The sequence below is a fragment of the Oncorhynchus masou genome, chromosome 9 (assembly GCF_036934945.1).
Source record: "Oncorhynchus masou masou isolate Uvic2021 chromosome 9, UVic_Omas_1.1, whole genome shotgun sequence".
In the NCBI taxonomy this organism is placed as follows: Eukaryota; Metazoa; Chordata; class Actinopteri; order Salmoniformes; family Salmonidae; genus Oncorhynchus; species Oncorhynchus masou.
Window position 1 is genome coordinate 28,957,983 of NC_088220.1, and position 20,660 is coordinate 28,978,642.

General features: G+C 45.0%; 1 pseudogene; it reads right to left on the reverse strand.

Annotated features, from left to right (window-relative positions):
• Positions 1 to 14,186, reverse strand: part of LOC135544981 (protein bicaudal C homolog 1-B-like) — a 34,678-nt pseudogene extending 20,492 nt beyond the window's left edge.
• Between the last annotated feature and the right edge of the window lie 6,474 nt (positions 14,187 to 20,660).

Below are 20,660 nucleotides of genomic sequence, written 5' to 3' on the forward strand. Positions count from 1 at the left end.
AGACAGGTTGAGACAGACTGAGACAGACTGAGACAGGTTGAGACAGACTGAGACAGGTTGAGACAGACTGAGACAGACTGAGACAGGTTGAGACAGACTGAGACAGGTTGAGACAGTCTGAGACAGGGTGTCTGAGTATGGAGGTGTCAGTTGGTCTGAAATCACCGTTCTTTGACTTGGGGGCTATTTTCAGCTTGGATGGTCATTTCACTTGTCTGTTAGTTTCCCTCATCACCTGCGAGACAAAACATGAGAGGAACACCTGTCGATGTGTGTGTGTGTGACAGAGAAACTAATGGAGTGTGAACGACACGTCTTTTACCACGAGAATAACACCAGTTTATACATCCCAGACACACCGACACAACACACACCAAAACACATTGTCCTATTCAGAGAAGACAATACTTAATTTCCATCTCAAAGACCATTCACCCTCACAACCATAGCAACAACAAATCTCTGAGTAGCAATGTCAACAATCAGCCTGTGACCTTTCATGTTCTCTATACAGAGGTCTTCTGGGAAATATGTAGACTTTTAAATGCAGATATTTTCACGTCAGTGAGTCATATTTGAATGCGAAGATGAGATGGATGTTCATTATTTCTGCATTGTATGAATATCAGCCTTTATATTTTGATTTCAACCGTCCATTATATCTGTCTCAGTGTCATTGTGATCTTCTCTCTCCGTATACTTACTCTCTCAAAGAACTCTTCACCGGTAAGTTCTTCTCCATGTTTGGGAGCTGACAAATATTGAAAAGAGAGGAAAGAGAGAGACACTTATTGAGAGAAAACTGCGGCCTAAATAAATACAAACATATAAATATCCAAACAACAACAAATAATCCAGACACAGGGTTCAGGGTTACTGGTTAATGCTTTGTTTGTGTATATGAAACACTTTCCTAAAAGGAGAGAAGTACTGTATGAGAGTTCTGTGAAGGGTCAACATTTAACAGGGAAAGAGGAAAATTGCAGAGAAGGGGGGGATGAGGGGTAGAACATAAACATTTTAAAAGGGCATCCCTCCACAATGACATTTACATCAAGGGGACTCAAACCCCCCACCCCACCAGAAATGAAATAACAACCACTGACACGCTTTAAAACCTGATGTAAAAATAACTAGGATGCCCATCCCTTTATAGCGATTATTCAAACCACAACATCCCAGATGTTAGCAACAATACATTGCTCGCTAGCATGCTAATACTCAGGGGGAAAGAGAATACACTGCTCGTTAGCATGCTAACACTCAGGGGGAAAGAGAATACACTGCTAGTTAGCATGCTAACACTCAGGGGAAAAGAGAATACAAATCAAATCAAATCAAATTTTATTTGTCACATACACATGGTTAGCAGATGTTAATGCGAGTGTAGAGAAATGCTTGTGCTTCCAGTTCCGACAATGCAGTAATAACCAACAAGTAATCTAACTAACAATTCCAAAACTAATTTCTTATACACAGTGTAAGGGGATAAAGAATATGTACATCAGATATGAATGAGTGATGGTGCAGAGCAGCATAGGCAAGATACAGTAGATGGTATCGAGTACAGTATATACATATGAGATGAGTATGTAAACAAAGTGGCATAGTTAAAGAGGCTAGTGATACATGTATTACATAAGGATGGAGTAGATGATAGAGTACAGTATATACGTATACATATGAGATGAATAATGTAGGGTTTAAAGTGGCTAGTGATACATGTATTACATAAAGATGGCAAGGTGCAGTAGATGGTATAGAGTACAGTATATACATATGAGATGAGTAATGTAGGGTATGTAAACATTATATTAAGTGGCATTGTTTAAAGTGGCTAGTGATACATTTTTTACGTCCATTTTTCCATCATTAAAGTGGCTGGAGTTGAGTCAGTATGTTGGCAGCAGCAACTCAATGTTAGTGGTGGCTGTTTAACAGTCTGATGGCCTTGAGATAGAAGCTGTTTTTCAGTCTCTCGGTCCCTGCTTTGATGCACCTGTACTGACCTCGCCTTCTGGATGATAGCGGGGTGAACAGGCAGTGGCTCGGGTGGGTGTTGTCCTTGATGATCTTTGTGGCCTTCCTGTAACATCGGGTGGTGTAGGTGTCCTGGAGGGCAGGTAGTTTGCCCCCGGTGATACGTTGTGCAGACCTCACTACCCTCTGGAGAGCCTTACGGTTGTAGGCGGAGCAGTTGCCGTACAAAGCGGGGATACAGCCCGCCAGGATGCTCTCGATTGTGCATCTGTAGAAGTTTGTGAGTGCTTTTTTCAGCCTCCTGAGGTTGAAGAGGCGCTGCTGCGCCTTCTTCACGATGCTGTCTGTGTGAGTGGACCAATTCAGTTTGTCTGTGATGTGTATGCCGAGGAACTTAAAACTTACTACCCTCTCCACTACTGTTCCATTGATGTGGATAGGGGGGTGGTGTTCCCTCTGCTGTTTCCTGAAGTCCACAATCATCTCCTTAGTTTTGTTGACGTTGAGTGTGAGGTTATTGTCCTGACACCACACTCCGAGGGCCCTCACCTCCTCCCTGTAGGCCGTCTCGTCGTTGTTGGTAATCAAGCCTACCACTGTTGTGTCGTCCGCAAACTTGATGATTGAGTTGGAGGCGTGCGTTGCCGCGCAGTCGTGGGTGAACAGGGAGTACAGGAGAGGGCTCAGAACGCACCCTTGTGGGGCCCCAGTGTTGAGGATCAGCGGGGTGGAGATGTTGTTGCCTACCCTCACCACCTGGGGGCGGCCCGTCAGGAAGTCCAGTACCCAGTTGCACAGGGCGGGGTCGAGACCCAGGGTCTCGAGCTTGATGACGAGCTTGGAGGGTACTATGGTGTTAAATGCCGAGCTGTAGTCGATGAACAGCATTCTCACATAGGTATTCCTCTTGTCCAGATGGGTTAGGGCAGTATGCAGTGTGGTTGAGATTGCGTCATCTGTGGACCTATTTGGGCGGTAAGCAAATTGGAGTGGGTCTAGGGTGTCAGGTAGGGTGGAGGTGATATGGTCCTTGACTAGTCTCTGAAAGCACTTCATGATGACGGAAGTGAGTGCTACGGGGCGGTAGTCGTTTAGCTCAGTTACCTTAGCTTTCTTGGGAACAGGAACAATGGTGGCCCTTTTGAAGCATGTGGGAACAGCAGACTGGTATAGGGATTGATTGAATATGTCCGTAAACACACCAGCCAGCTGGTCTGCGCATGCTCTGAGTGCGCGGCTGGGGATGCCGTCTGGGCCTGCAGCCTTGCGGGGGTTAACACGTTTAAATGTTTTACTCACCTCGGCTGCAGTGAAGGAGAGACCGCATGTTTCCGTTGCAGGCCGTGTCAGTGGCACTGTATTGTCCTCAAAGCGGGCAAAAAAAGTTATTTAGTCTGCCTGGGAGCAAGACATCCTGGTCCGTGACTGAGCTGGATTTATTCTTATAGTCCGTGATTGACTGTAGACCCTGCCACATACCTCTTGTGTCTGAGCCGTTGAATTGAGACTCTACTTTGTCTCTATACTGACGCTTAGCTTGCTAACGCTCAGGGGGAAAGAGAAAATCCTGCTCGTTAGCATGCTAACACTCATGGGGAAAGAGAATACACTGCTCGCTAGCATGCTTATGTAACAGTATAGCTTCCGTCCCTCTCCTCTCCCCTACCTGGGCTCGAACCAGGGACCCTCTGCACACATCGACAACGATTTAAATGCTATTAGTGCGACTGTTTATCAAGAACTGTGTGAGTTGTGAGGCTTATTCACAACACTATGCAAACACACGCTCTCTCAGTCCCTCTCTCTCCCTCACACACATGCACACACCCCCACACACACACACACACACACACACACACACACACACACACACACACACACACACACACATACAATAAAACAAACCATACACACTATAAACAGATACTCCACATTGAGGCACAGTGGAGGTAGTTTATCACAGACCTGCTCTGCACTGATAAACAACACAGTGGAGGTAGTTCATCACAGACCTGCTCTGCACTGATAAACAACACAGTGGAGGTAGTTTATCACAGACCTGCTCTGCACTGATAAACAACACAGTGGAGGTAGTTTATCACAGACCTGCTCTGCACTGATAAACAACACAGTGGAGGTAGTTATCACAGACCTGCTCTGCACTGATAAGCAACACAGTGGAGGTAGTTTATCACAGACCTGCTCTGCACTGATAAACAACACAGTGGAGGTAGTTCATCACAGACCTGCTCTGCACTGATAAACAACACAGTGGAGGTAGTTTATCACAGACCTGCTCTGCACTGACAAACAACACAGTGGAGGCAGTTTATCACAGACCTGCTCTGCACTGATAAACAACACAGTGGAGGTAGTTCATCACAGACCTGCTCTGCACTGATAAACAACACAGTGGAGGTAGTTTATCACAGACCTGCTCTGCACTGATAAGCAACACAGTGGAGACAGTTTATCACAGACCTGCTCTGCACTGATAAACAACACAGTGGAGGCAGTTTATCACAGACCTGCTCTGCACTGATAAACAACACAGTGGAGGCAGTTTATCACAGACCTGCTCTGCACTGATAAACAACACAGTGGAGGCAGTTTATCACAGACCTGCTCTGCACTGATAAGCAACACAGTGGAGACAGTTTATCACAGACCTGCTCTGCACTGACAAGCAACACAGTGGAGACAGTTTATCACAGACCTGCTCTGCACTGACAAACAACACAGTGGAGGTAGTTTATCACAGACCTGCTCTGCACTGATAAACAACACAGTGGAGGTAGTTCATCACAGACCTGCTGTGCACTGATAAACAACACAGTGGAGGTAGTTTATCACAGACATGCTCTGCACTGATAAGCAACACAGTGGAGACAGTTTATCACAGACCTGCTCTGCACTGACAAACAACACAGTGGAGGCAGTTTATCACAGACCTGCTCTGCACTGATAAACAACACAGTGGAGGTAGTTCATCACAGACCTGCTCTGCACTGATAAACAACACAGTGGAGGTAGTTTATCACAGACCTGCTCTGCACTGATAAACAACACAGTGGAGGTAGTTCATCACAGACCTGCTCTGCACTGATAAACAACACAGTGGAGGTAGTTCATCACAGACCTGCTCTGCACTGATAAACAACACAGTGGAGACAGTTTATCACAGACCTGCTCTGCACTGATAAACAACACAGTGGAGGCAGTTTATCACAGACCTGCTCTGCACTGATAAACAACACAGACTGAAAGGACGGGAATAATGATACTACCAAGCAAGCTTATCTCATAAATCATCAAATCAAAATCAAATAAAATGTATTTATATAGCCCTTCTTACATCAGCTGATATCTCAAAGTGCTGTACAGAAACCCAGCCTAAAACCCCAAACAGCAAGGAATGCAGGTGGAGAAGCACGGTGGCTAGGAAAAACTCCCTAGAAAGGCCAAAACCTAGGAAGAAACCTAGAGAGGAACCAGGCTATGAGGGGTTGCCAGTCCTCTTCTGGCTGTGCCGGGTGGAGATTATAACAGAACATGGCCAAGATGTTAAAATGTTCATAAATGACCAGCGGGGTCAAATAATAATGATCACAGTAGTTGTTGAGGGTGCAACAAGTCAGCACCTCAGGAGTAAATGTCAGTTGGCTTTTCATAGCCGATCATTCAGAGTATCTCTACCGCTCCTCCTGTCTCTAGAGAGTTGAAAACAGCAGGTCTAGGACAGGTAGCGCTTACAGTGAACATGTCAGGGTTTCATAGCAGGCAGAACAGTTGAAACAGGAGCAGCAGCATGGCCAGGTGGACTTGGGACAGCAAGGAGTCATCATGCCAGGTAGTCCTGAGGCATGGTCCTAGGGCTCAAGTCCTCCAAGAGAGAGAAAGAAAGAGAGAAAGAGAGAATTAGAGAAAGCATACTTAAATTCACACAGGACACCGGATAAGACAGGAGAAGTACTCCAGATATAACAGACTGACCCTAGCCCCCCGACACAAACTACTGCAGCATAAATACTGGAGGCTGAGACAGGAGGGGTCAGGAGACACTGTGGCCCAATCCGATGATACCCCCGGACAGGGCCAAACAGGCCTGATATAAACCCACCCACTTAGCCAAAGCACAGCCCCCACACCTCTAGAGGGATATCTTCAACCACCAACTTACCATCCTGAGACAAGGCCGAGTGTAGCCCACAAAGATCTTCGCCATGGCACAACCCAAGGGGGGGGGGGGTGCCAACCCAGACTGGAAGATCACGTCAATGACTCAACCCACTCAAGTGACACAACCCTCCTAGGGACGGCATGGAAGAGCACCAGTAAGCCAGTGACTCAGCCCCTGTAATAGGGTTAGAGGCAGAGAATCCCAGTGGAGAGAGGGGAACCGGCCAGGCAGAGACAGCAAGGGCGGTTCGTTGCTCCAGAGCCTTTCCGTTCACCTTCACACTCCTGGGCCGGACTACACTCAATCATATGACCTACTGAAGAGATGATTCTTCAGTAAAGCCTTAAAGGTTGAGACCGGGTGTGCGTCTCACATGGGTAGGCAGACCATTCCATAAAAATGAGCTCTATAGGAGAAAGCCCTGCCTCCAGCTGTTTGCTTAGAAATTCTAGGGACAATTAGGAGGCCTGCGTCTTGTGACGTAGCGTACGTGTAGGTATGTACGGCAGGACCAAATCGGAAAGATAGGTAGGAGCAAGCCCATGTAATGCTTTGTAGGTTAGCAGTAACACCTTGAAATCAGCCCTGCCTTAACAGGCAGCCAGTGTAGGGAGGCTAGCACTGGAGTAATGTGATACATTTTGGGGGCTCTAGTCAGGATTCTAGCAGCCGTATTTAGCACTAACTGAAGTTTATTTAGTGCTTTATCCGGGTAGCCGGAAAGTAGAGCATTGCAGTAGTCTAACCTAGAAGTAACAAAAGCATGGATTAATTTTTCTGCATAAGTTTTTGGACAGAAAGTTTCTGATTTTTGCAGCCTGTTCACCACACCACACCTGTTCACCACACCACACCTGTTCACCACACCACACCTGATCACCACACCACACCTGTTCACCACACCACACCTGTTCACCACACCACACCTGTTCAGCACACCACACCTGTTCACCACATCACACCTGTTCACCACACCTGTTCACCACACCACACCTGTTCAGCACACCACACCTGTTCACCACACCACACCTGTCCAGCACACCACACCTCTTCAGCACACCACACCTGTTCACCACACCACACCTGGTCACCACATCACACCTGTTCACCACACCACACCTGTTCACCACACCACACCTGGTCACCACATCACACCTGTTCACCACACCACACCTGTTCACCTCAGCACACTCAAAATTCAGCATGGTCTTCTGTTTTTCCCTATCAATACGGAACCTTTCCTCAACCCACTCTGGGTCCGAGTGTTCTCCTCCCACAAGGGATGGGTAAGGTGGAGGGGTGGGAGAGTTGTGGAAGGTAGAGGAGTGGGAGGGATTGGTGTATAAGGGAGGGATGGGTTGGGGGAAGGTGGAGGGGTGGGGAAGGTGGAGGGGTAGAAGGGACGGGTGTATAGGGAAGGGACGGGTTGGGGAAAGTGGAGAGGTGGGAAGGTAGGGGTGGCAGGGATGGCTGTATAGGGGAGGGATGGGTGCAGGAAGGTGGATGGGTGGGAAAGGTGCTCTATACCGCATTGCTGTGCACCTCTCAAATTGTGTAACAAGGCGGATGGCTCCAAAGAGCTCAGCATTGAGATGATTGGTTGATGGTAGGTGAGGGCGGAAGGTCCTATATCAACACAAACTCACTTCCTTGACAACTTCCTTCACAACAGTTCTGCACTGCTCTGCACTGTTCTGCAGTGTTCTGCACTGCTCTGCACTGTTCTGCACTGTTCTGGACTGCTCTGCACTGCTCTGCACTGTTCTGCACTGTTCTGCACTGCTCTGCACTGTTCTGCACTGTTCTGCAATGTTCTGCACTGCTATGCACTGTTCTGCACTGTTCTGCACTGCTCTGCACTGTTCTGCACTGTTCTGCACTGTTCTACGAAGCGCAACAATATGAATGTCCGGACCTCTGCAGAGGCCGTATTACCGTAAATGTTGTACGGCCATGCAGACGTTGGATTGACCATTCAGCGCCTTTAAGAAGTGAGTATACGCAATTCCCACTGACCTGGGTATACCCACCAATACAGCACTGTGGCTATGAATTTTCATGACATGAGGCTTAGCATCTCTCTCCATTAAATACAGGCGGTTGATGTCAACAATCCTCATCGAACATTCAAAACAGGATTACAATAATGAGATGTATCCAACAATCCAAAAACACCAATTGTTGGGCGGAGAGACATGCATCTTGTCAGTAAATCCATCATCTTTGGCCTGAAGTCAGCTCAAAACAAAAGTGATGTAATTAAGCACATGTATTAATTACTAGGATTCTGTTTTTCCCATGCAAAAGGGATTGCTTTGGATAAAAATGCTTTATCTGCCTTCCCAATGAAACCTAGTTAGAAAATTAAATCATTTATTTTATGGAAAAGAGATTTTGCATGTTTCTGTACAATCCACCATGCTGCCTTGTTGACAAAAATGGCAGAGAGGCACAGATTACTGTTCGATGGTAGAAGGAAGCTCCTCCCTCCCCGCTTTTGCCTGAGGACGTGATGGGTCAATGCCCCGTGCCCCGCTGCTCAGCATAATAGAATCCCCCCAGTGTTAACCCGAGACAGCGGCACAGAGAATTGTTCCATCCACAACACCAGTAACATAGGGCCAAGGGGCCTGCTGTTTCCAAAGGGACCTAGTCACTGCCAGGAAACCCAGTGTTCAGTAATGGACCCTTTGAAATGTGACACACACATATACACCTGCAAAACACCATGCATGCATCATGTACATGTATATGTTTTGTGTGTGTGTGTGTGTGTGTGTGTGTGTGTGTGTGTGTGTGTGTGTGTGTGTGTGTGTGTGTGTGTGTGTGTGTGTGTGTGTGTGTGTGTGTGTGTGTGTGTGTGTGTGTGTGTGTGTGTGTGTGTGTGTGTGTGTGTGTGTGTGTGTGTGTGTGTGTGTGTGTGTGTGTGTGTGTTTCCAGGATGTGCTCCAAGCTGTCTAAGGGGGCAACCCATTAAGCCAATAAAAGAAAAGCACAGCTAGTTCCTCATTAAACTGTACAGAAAGAGCCACTCTCTCACTCAGAGTCAGACTCTAGAGAATATAATTCTATAAAAAACAAAAACAGTATGAAAAATCACAATTTCATTTATTAACAATGAATCACAAGTCAAATATAAATACAACAAGGCTGCAGGCTACCAGGCTTAGACTGCCACAAAAGGTAGAACTACAGTTTCAACAAGGGCCTGCAACACCAAGGGCTATTACAGCAACTCAATGTTTACAAGCATTTGTGTAATATTCAACGAGGATCCATATAAAACGGGTAAATTATATTCAGGATATTTACAATTAACACAGACTCAATAGAAGATGTGTCAATGGTGACTGGAATGCTAGTTTCACTGGCTAGGAACAAAGATTCTCTATTATATTGACAAGATATTCGAGTGACTGCTCTAACAATGGAAATACATGTTCTCAAAGATGGAAGGCAAGCGTGAGGTGGCAAGCCCTTACAATCCCTAACCAACAATGCTGTTTAAGAAAAGAAACAAAAGAAACAAAAGTAACAAATAATTAAAGAACAGCAGTAAAATAACAATAGCGAGGCTATATACAGGGGGTACCGGTTAGTTGAGGTAATTGAGGAAATATGCACATGTAGGTAGAGTTATTAAAGTGACTATGCTTAGATGATAACAACAGAGAGTAGCAGCGGTGTAAATTGGGGGGGGGGGGGCAATACAACTAGTCTGGGTAGACATGTGAATAGATGTTCAGGAGTCTTATGGCTTGGGTGTAGGAGCTGTTTAGAACCCTCTAGGACCTAGACTTGGCGCTCCGGTACCGCTTGCCGTGCAGTAGCTAACAGTCTAGGACTACGGTGGCTGGAGTCTTTGACAATTGTTAGGGCCTTCCTCTGACACTGCTGGGTATAGAGGTCCTGGATGGCAGGAAGCTTGGCCCCAGTGATGTACTGGGCCGTACGCACTACCCTCTGTAGTGCCTTACGGTCGGATGCTGAGCAGTTTCCATATCAGGCAGTGATGCAACCAGTCAGGATGCTCTCGATGGTGCATTTTGAGGATCTGAGGACCCATGACAAATCTTCTCAGTCTCCTGAGGTGGTATAGGTTTTGTTGTGCTCAATTCACAATTGTCTTGGTGTGCTTGGACCATGTTAGTTTATTGGTGATGTGGACATCAAGGAACTTGAAGCTACTATGGTGTTGAATGCTGAGCTATAGTCAATGAACAGCAATCTTACACAGGTATTCGTCCTGTCCAGATGGGATAGGGCAGTGTGCAGTGCGAAGGCGATTGCATCGTCTGTGGATCTCTTGGTTGTGGTACTCAAGTTGAAGTGTGTCTAGGGTGTCAGATAAGGTACAGGTGATATGATCCTTAACTAGCCTCTTAAAGCACTTCAGGATGACAGAAGTGAGTGCTACTAGTCATTTAGTTCAGTTACTTTTGCTTTCTTGGGTACAGGAACAATGGCGGACATCTTCAAGCAAGTGGGGACAGCAGAATGGGATAGGGAGAGATTAACTTCTGGCGCCGACAGAGATGGCCACCTCGCTTCGCGTTCCTAGGAAACTATGCAGTATTTAGTTTTTTATGTGTTATTTCTTACATTGGTACCCCAGGTAATCTTAGGTGTTATTACATACAGTCGGGAGAAACTACTGGATGTAAGAGCAACGTCAACTCACAATCATTACAACCAGGAATACGACATTCCCGAAGCGGATCCTGTATTTTTCCCACCACCCGGGACAATGGATCGGATCCCAGCCTGGCGAACCCAAACAACGACGCCCTGTAAAAGGGGCAGACGAAGCAGTCTTCTGGTCAGGCTCCGTAGACGGGCACATTGTGCACCGCTCCTGAGCATACTACTCGCCAATGTCCAGTCTCTTGACAACAAGGTTGATGAAATCCGAGCAAGGGTAGCATTCCAGAGAGACATAAGAGACTGTAACGTTCTTTGCTTCACGGAAACATGGCTCACTCGAGACATGCAATCGGAGTCGGTACAGCCACCTGGTTTCTTCACGCATTGCACCAACAGAAACAAGCATCTTTCTGGTAAGAAGAGGGGTGGGGGTGTATGCCTTGTGATTAACGAGACGTGGTGTGATCATAACAACATACAGGAACTCAAATCCTTTTCTTGACCTGACTTACAATTCCTCAAAATCAAATGTCGACCGCATTATCTACCAAGAGAATTCTCTTCGATTATAATCACAGCCGCATATATTCCCCCCAAGCAGACACGTCAATGGCCCTGAACTAACTTTATTTGACTCTATGTAAACTGGAAAGCACATATCCTGAGGCTGCATTCATTGTAGCTGGGGATTTTAACAAGGCTAATCTGAAAACAAGACTCCCTAAATTCTATTAGCATATCGATTGTGCAACCAGGGCTGGTAAAACCCTGGATCATTGTTATTCTAACTCCCGCGACGCATGTAAGGCCCTCCCCCGTCCTCCTTTCGGAAAAGCTGACCACGAATCCATTCTGTTGCTTCCAGCCTATAGACAGAGACTGAAAAAGGAAGCTTCCGCGCTCAGGTCTGTTCAACGCCTGTCCGACCAATCTAATTCCACGCTTCAAGATTGCTTCGATCACGTGGACTGGGATATGTTCCGCATTGCGTCAAACAACAACATCGACGAATACACTGATTCTGTGAGCGAGTTTATTAGCAAGTGCATCGATGATGTCGTACCCATAGTAACTATTAAAACCTTCCTAAACCGGAAACCGTGGATACATGGCAGCATTCCCCCAAAACTGAAAGCGCGAACCACTGCTTTTAATCAGGGCAAGGTGACCAGAAACATGACCGAATACAAACTGTGTAGCTATTCCCTCCGCAGGGCAATCAAACAAGCTAAGCGTCAGTATAGAGACAAAGTAGAGTCGCAATTCAACGGCTCAGACACAAGAGGTATGTGGCAGGGTCTACAGTCAATCACTGATTACAAAAAGAAAACCAGCCCCGTCGCGGTCCAGGATGTCTTGCTTACCAGACGGACTAAACAACCTCTTTGCTCGCTTTGAGGACAATACAGTGCCACTTATACGGCCCGCTACCAAAACCTGCGGACTCTCCTTCACTGCAGCCGATGTGAGTAAAACATTTAAACGTGTTCGCAAGACTGCAGGCCCAGACGGCATCCCCAGCCGTGTCCTCAGAGAATGCGCAAACCAGCTGGCTGGTGTGTTTCGGACATATTGAATCAATCCTTACCCCAGACCCGAGCCAGTCTGCTGTTCCCACATGCTTCAAGAGGGCCACCATTGTTCCTGTTCTCAAGAAAGCTAAGGTAACTGAGCTAAACAACTACCGCCCCGTAGCACTCACTTCCGTCATCATGAAGTGCTTTGAGAGACTAGTCAAGGACCATATCACCTCCACCCTACCTGACACCCTAGACCCACTCCAATTTGCTTACCGCCTCAACAGGTCCACAGATGACGCAATCGCAATCACACTACACACTGCCCTAACCCATCTGGACAAGAGGAATACCTATGTAAGAATGCTGCTCATCGACTACAGCTCAGCATTAACACCATAGTACCCTCTAAACTCGTCATCAAGCTCGAGACCCTGGGTCTTGACCCCGCCCTGCGCAACTGGGTACTGGACTTCCTGACGGGCCGCCCCCAGGTGGTGAGGGTAGGTAACAACATCTCCACCCCGCTGATCCTCTACACTGGGGCCCAACAAGGGTGCATTCTGGGCCCTCTCCTCTACTCCCTGTTCACCTACGACTGCATGGCCATGCACACCTCCAACTCAATCATCAAGTTTGCAGACGACACTACAGTGGTAGGCTTGATTACCAACAATGACGAGACGGCCTACAGGGAGGAGGTGAGGGCCCTCGGAGTGTGGTGTCAGGAAAATAACCTCACACTCAACCTCTTCAAAACAAAGGAGATGATCGCGGACTTCAGGAAACAGCAGAGAAAGCACTCCCTATCCACATCGACGGGACAGTAGTGGAGAGGGTAATTTTAAGTTCCTCGGCGTACACATCACAGACAACCTCAATTGGTTCACCCACAAAGAGAGTGTGGTGAAGAAGGCGCAGCAGCGCCTCTTCAATCCCAGGAGGCTGAAGAAATTTGGCTTGTCACCAAAAGCACTCACAAACTTTTACAGATGCACAATCGAGAGCATCCTGTTGGGCTGTATCACCACCTGGTACGGAAACTGCTCCACCCACAACCGTAAGGCTCTCCAGAGGGTATGAGATCTGCACAACGCATCACCGGGGGCAAACTACCTGCCCTCCAGGACACCTACACCACCCGATGTCACAGGAAGGCCATAAAGATCATCAAGGACAACAACCACCTGAGCCACTGCCTGTTCACCCCGCTATCATCCAGAAGGCGAGGTCAGTACAGGTGCATCAAAGCAGGGACCGAGAGACTGAAAAACAGCTTTTATCTCAAGGCCATCAGACTGTTAAACAGCCATCACTAACATTGAGTGGCTGCTGCCAACACACTGACTCAACTCCAGCCACTTTAATAATGGAAAATTTGATGTAAAAATGTATCACTAGCCTCTATACTAGCCACTATACCATCTACTGCATCTTGCCATCTTTATGTAATACATGTATCACTAGCCACTTTAAACAATGCCACTTTTATATGTTTACATACTCTACAATACTCATCTCATATGTATATACTGTACTTTATACCATCTACTGCATCTTGCCTATGCTATTCTGTACCATCACTCATTCATATATCTTTATGTACATATTCTTCATCCCTTTACACTTGTGTGTATAATGTAGTTGTTGTGAAACTGTTAGGTGAGATTACTCGTTGGTTATTACTGTTATTATTGTCAGAACTAGAAGCACAAGCATTTCGCTACACTCGCGTTAACATCTGCTAACCATGTGTGTGACAAATACAATTTGATTTGATTTGATTGAATATGTCTGGTTTGTGCATGCTCTGAGGCAGCCTTGTGAGGGTTAACACACTTAAATGTCTTACTCACGTCGGCCATTTCTAAAATTTGCTTGGTTAAAATCCCCAGCTACAATAAAATCGGCCTCAGGATATATGGATACCAGTTTGCATAAAGTCCAGTGTAGTTCTTTGTGGGCCATTGTGGAATCGGCTTGAAGGGGAATGTACACAGCTGTGACTATAACGGAAGATAATTCTCATGGGAGGTAATATGGTAGGCATTTGATTGTAGGGTATTCTAGGTCGGGTGAACAAAAGGACTTGAATTTATGTATGTTATCACAATCACACCATGAGTAGTTAATCATGAAACATCCACCCCAGCCTTTCATCTTCCCGGAGAGTTCTTTATTCCTGTCTGCGCAATGTACTGAGAACCCAGCTGGCTGTATGGACGGGGACAGTATATCGCAAGAGTGTTTCTGTGAAACAGAGTATGTTACAATCCATGATGTCTCTCTAGAAGGAGATCCTCACCCTGAGCTCGTCTAATTTATTATCCAGAGACTGAATATTAGCGAGTAATATACTCAGAAGTGGTGGATGGTGTGCACGGCTCCTGAGTCGGACTATAAGTCCACTCCAAATACCTCTTCTCTGCCGGCGGTGTTTTAGAGCAGTCTCTGGAATAAGTTCAAATGCCCTGGGGGTACGAACAAAGGATCCAATTTGGGAAAGTCATATTCTTGGTTGTAATGCTGGTGAGTTACCACTGCTCTGATATCCAAAAGTTATTTCTGGCTGTATGTAATGACACAAAAAATATTCTGGGCTAATAATGTAAGAAATAACACACAAAAAAACAAAATATTAGAAAGTTGCTTTGGAGGTAGAAGCAGAGCTGCCATATTTTAAGTTTAACCAGGCATGTCAGTTTAAGAACCAATCCTTATTTACAATGACAGCCTAGTAACAGTGGGTTAACTGCCTTGTTCAAGGGAAGAAGAGCTTGGGGATTTGATCTAGCAACCTTTTGGTTACTGGCCCAACACTCTAACCACTAGGCTACCTGCTGCCACCATATCTGTCAGCACCATCATAAGGAGACGTATACTTTGAAACCGGAGGAGGACTGGAGGGAAAAAGAGAGGCAAAGGAGGTCTAGGAGAGAGGGAGGAAGAGGGTGAGCTTGAGTCGGTTAAAACTGGCAGAAAAAAGGGAGATGGTTTGTTAAAGAAGAATGGTAGAAAATGTAAGCAGAGTGAGTCGAAGACAGGAGGAGAAATGGAAGTGAATGAGGTCGAAGTATCAGAGGTGGTCGGTGCGGTGAAGTTCTTGGAGCCCGAGGTTTGCACCGAGGGTCAGGATAAAGTAAGTCGCTCTGGATAAGAGCGTCTGCTAAATGACTTAAATGTAAATGTAAATAAAGATGAGACTGTGACAGTAGGAGTTAAGTGTTTGGAGAAAGTGGACCCTTGCCTTTTGGCTGATTCATTTGTGGTTTCAGGCTATGTGAAAACAGAGTTGGGTTCTGTGGAATCTGCGAGGGTAACCAGAAAGGGTCCTGAGATAATTGTTTGAGTTTCTGCTGGTCAGAGGGAGCAGGCGCTTTGCAATAAACAAATAAGGACATGAGATGTGAACTGTTTTGCTCTCAAGAAAAGGTCACCATTGAAATGAGTGATTACTGGGGTAAAGGTAAATGTGAAAGCTGACCAACTGAAGGGGAAGATTCCTAGTGTTTGTGATCGTTTGGTGCCATTCAGACAGGGTAACATGAGTGGTGAAACAGAAGACTCGTTGTCTGTTCTTTTGAATGTTGATGTTGAGTCTTGATGTTACGATATATAAGTTGTCATGTACAAACTTTTGTGCCGAATACAATACGTTGCTACAGGTGTCAAGCTTATGGACATGTGGCAGCAGTGTGTAGGAGGGAGGTTCCTAGGTGTGAGAAGTGTGTGGAAGAGCATGAGACAAAGTAATGTGTAGCATTGGGGAAAGTAGTGGTATATGTTACAGTTTTTTTTAACAATCGGTAGGACCCATTTCTCAATACTTAGGTCACTTTTTCAAAACTCTTCACACAGTGAGCATAACAGCAGTCTATGTGAGCTAACCTAGGGATCATTGTTCATTGCTTTGGAACAAAATGCATTCAATGACTACATCTTTTAATTTTCTCACTCAGACACAACCACCACCAAAACTCTATGTACCTACAGGCCAATTTGCACGTTTACATACTCTTTTCAAAACTGTTAAAAGTAAGTTCAAAACCTAAAATAACACAAAATTGAATAAGACAAAAATTTGCTACATTTCTACAGTAATACCGTATGGAAATCTAGAAAATGAAATACTATCAAAACAATTAGACCAACCACAGCTGATTCCCGTTGTAGCTGAACACCTACACAGGTGTTAGTCTTTCAATTACATTACCATCTATTCAAAAGGGGACATCTTAGGAATAATGCTGTACTGTAATGTAAACATGGACCCAGACAGAGATAGAGAAGTGACTGACAGAGGAAGAAGAGGGGTTGGGAGAGGGAGAGGAGTACGTATGCGTGGTGGGAGAAAACTGAGAGGAGGATCAAGAGCTCTAGTCTTCAGATGAGATTAGGGCCACTATAATTGATCATGTAATAAATCATGGTCTATCAATGAGAGAGGCTGGTCTGAGAGTGCAGCCAAATCTGCAACGCTCAACAGTGGCATCTATTCTGAGACATTTCTGGCAAAACAACAGGTAAGATGTGCATTCTGCAAGGGCATCTGACTGAACTACACATTACAGAAGTAAATTGAGCAAAGCCTCCAAACCCACTTGTGTGTAATTATTTTTGTATTTCTGCTTAGGACCCAACGGTTACCTTCCACAGGTGGGAGAGGTAGGATTTTCACTGCTGTGCAGGAAACGGCAATCGTTGATATGGTCTTCAGAAACAATGGCATAAACCTCACAGAGATTCAGGACAGTGTTGGCAGACAATGTAAGCATAACAAATATTTCTAGAGTCCTGAAACAACATCAAGTCAGGATGAAGCAGTTGTACACTGTCCCCTTTGAGAGGGACTCTGAACAAGTCAAGCAACTCAGAAACCATTAAGTCCAGGTAAGATGACTATAAAATACAGAACTGGTTATGAACATAACCAAACAGGGCAGAGGCACACCATGGCATGTTTTAGGTATAATGTAAACCACCATAATAGCCTAACTTTTATGTTGCCTTGTGGATTTATTTTAGAGAGTTGTGGAGATTGAAGCCAGGCAAATACCACACATATTCATCATTGCTGTTATACAAACCGCTAATTGGGCCGTGCAACACCGAGCGTCTCATTTCATTCCTGGGTGAACTCTATGAAACGGTTGTGCCAGGTGAGGACGGGGTTGCAGAATCAGCCAACGTTTGTAGTTGTATGGGACAATGTGGCATTTCACCACTCCCGTGCAGTCACAGAGTGGTTGCAGCCCATCCCAGGATGGTGTCACTTCTCCTCCCACCTGACTCTCCATTCCTCAACACCATAGAGGAATTATTTTCCTCATGGAGGTGGAAGGTTTATGACCACCATCCACATGATCAAAGGTCCCTCCTGGACGTAATGAATGCTGGATGCCTGGACATATCTGCAGAAGATTCTTTCCTAGGTGTATTGCCCAAGATGACATAAGATGTGACGTGGATGAGAACCTGTGGCCAAATGCATAAGACAGGGTTGACTAGTATTGCTACTGTATCTGTAGATGGTGTATATACATATTATTGTATTTTGGAATCACTCAATGACATAAAACATATTGAAGCATATTGCATCATGTCTGATACATTCCTGTAACATATACTGCAGTGAATTCTAAACAGTAGAGAGGTGTCATTCTTGTTTTGTAAAGAAAAACATTGTGTAATGCTACCTGTTAGTGTTGTTTAGGTCATTGTTTTATGAGTGACAACGTGTGCTTGTTGGGTGACAACCTTTGCTAGTGTTATGGAAGAACGGGTTGATTTGAGACATGAATGGTGTGTTTTGGTAGTTTTAGGGCATTTTGAACGTGAAATGAACTGCTGTGCCATGCTGAAAGTTAGTTAGGAGAACTGTGTGAAGAGTTTTGAAAAGTGACCTAATTATTGAGAAATGGGTCCTAGCGATTGTTAAAAATATATATATATATAAACTGTAATTGTAGTGGGGCCCATGGGGCTGGGGATCAGACATGTCCAGTGTGAGAAGCAGGTTGAGGTTTTCAGGGTTAGAGTAGTGTAGAAGTTGTCATATGCTGAGGCAGTGAAGAAAGTAGAGGAAGATGTGTCAAAGGGGAGAGATCCCGAGAGGAGTGGTGTGAGTAGTAGATCTGTACCAGTACAGAGGGATAAACCAACAACAATATACAGTACCAGACACACACTCATTCAAGGGTTTTTCCTTATTTCTACAATTGTCTACATTGTAGAATAATAGTGAAGACAAACTATGAAATAACACATATGGAATGAAGTAGAAACCAAAAGTGTTAAACAAATCAAAATATATTTTAGATTCTCCAAAGTAGCCAACATTTGCACACTCTTAGCATTCTCTCAACCAGCTTCACCTGGAATGCTTTTCTAACAGTCTTCAAAGAGTTCCCACATATGCTGAGCACTTGTTGGCTGCTTTTCCTTCACTCTACGGTCTAAACTCATCCCAAATCATCTCAATTGGGTTGAGGTCGGGTGATTGTGGAGGCCAGGTCATCTGATGCAGCACTCCATCAATCTCCTTCTTGGTCAAATAGCCCTTACACTGCCTGGATGTGTGTTGGGTCATTGTCCTGTTGAAAACAAAATGATAGTCCCACTAAGCGCAAACAAGATGGGATGGCACATCACTGTAGAATACTGTGGCAGCCATGCTGGTTAATTGTGCCTTGAATTCAAAATAAATCAAAGACAGTGTCAACAACAAAGCACCCACACACCATCATACCTCATCCTCCATTCTTCACTGTGGAAACCACACATGCGGAGATCATCCGTTCACCTACTCTGCGTCTCACAAAGACACGGCGGTTGGAACCAAAAATAAATTTGGACACATCAGACCAAAGGACAGATTTCCACTGGTCTAATGTCCATTTCTCGTGTTTCTTGGTCTCTTCTTCTTATTGGTGTCCTTTAGTAGTGGTTTCTTTGCAGCAATTCAACTACGAAGGCCTGATTCAAGCAGTCTCCACTGTACAGTAGATGTTGAGATGTGTCTGTTATTTGAACTCTGTGAAGCATTTATTTGGGCTGCAATTTCTGAGGCTGGTAACTCTAATGAACTTATCGTCTGCAGCAGAGGTAACTCTGGGTCTTCCTTTCCTGTGACGATTCTCGTGAGAGCCAGTTTCATCATAGAGCTTGATGGTTTTTGCGACTGCACTCGAAGAAACGTTCAAAGTTCTTGAAATGTTCTGCATTGACTGACCTTCATGTCTTAAAGTAATGATGGACTGTCGTTTCTCTTGCTTATTTATACTATTCTTGCCATAATATGAACATGGTCTTTTACCAAATAGGGCTGTCTTCTGTATACCACCCCTACCTTGTCACAACACAACTGATTGGCTCAAATGCATTAAGAAGGATAAGAAATTCCACCAATTAACTTTTAACAAGGCACACCTGTTAATTGAAATGCATTACAGGTGACTACCTCATGAATCTGGTTGAGAGAATGTCAAGTGTGCAAAGCTGTCATCAAGGGAAAGGGTGGCTACTTCAAAGAATCTCAAAAATAAAATAAATTGATTATATATTTGTTTAACACTTTTTGATTACTACATGATTTAATGTGTTATTTCATAGTTGTAATGTCTTCTCTATTATTCTACAATGTAGAAAATACTAAAAAACCTTTGAATAAGTAGGTGTGTCCAAACTTTTTTACAGGAATTGTATGTTTCAGTAAGATTTGATTTTTATCATTCATAGCATTGGCTTTTCGACTGTACTGCAGGGATGGAACGTAAGTCGTCATAAATTGAGGTTGTGGTGGCAGCTGCAGAGAGGTATTTGGGTGTGCGAGACCTGACGTCAGAAGAGTTAGAGGGTGTGATAAGTGGTGGTGTCACATCCTTTCAGGCTGCTGGCCTGAAGTAGGACTAAACCGATTTAAATAGTGGAGTATGGTGTTATTTTTGTTATGGGGGTGTAGTGTTAAGATGGTAGGGTATTATTATGTTGTATTTTTATGCAAAGGGAGTTATACTCCAGTCTAGTAGGTGGCAGTAATGCAAAAAAAAAAAATTGGATACCAACCGCGGTTAAACCTTATCGAAGAAGAACTCGGTCGACGGCAATGTGAAGCCGCAAAGGACCTTCCCCCAACACTTTTTGATGTATTTATGTTTTATTAACATCAAATCAATACAAAAAGTACATGGGGAACACGGTTATATATAAAGAATATACAACTGACATTTGGGCTAGGGGGTACAATATCACATTTCACAAGGACTGGTGGATATACACACGTTCAAAAGTCTACCTTCCCGCAACACGTCACGTTGTGGTATTTCCTGGTGACGTTCCTT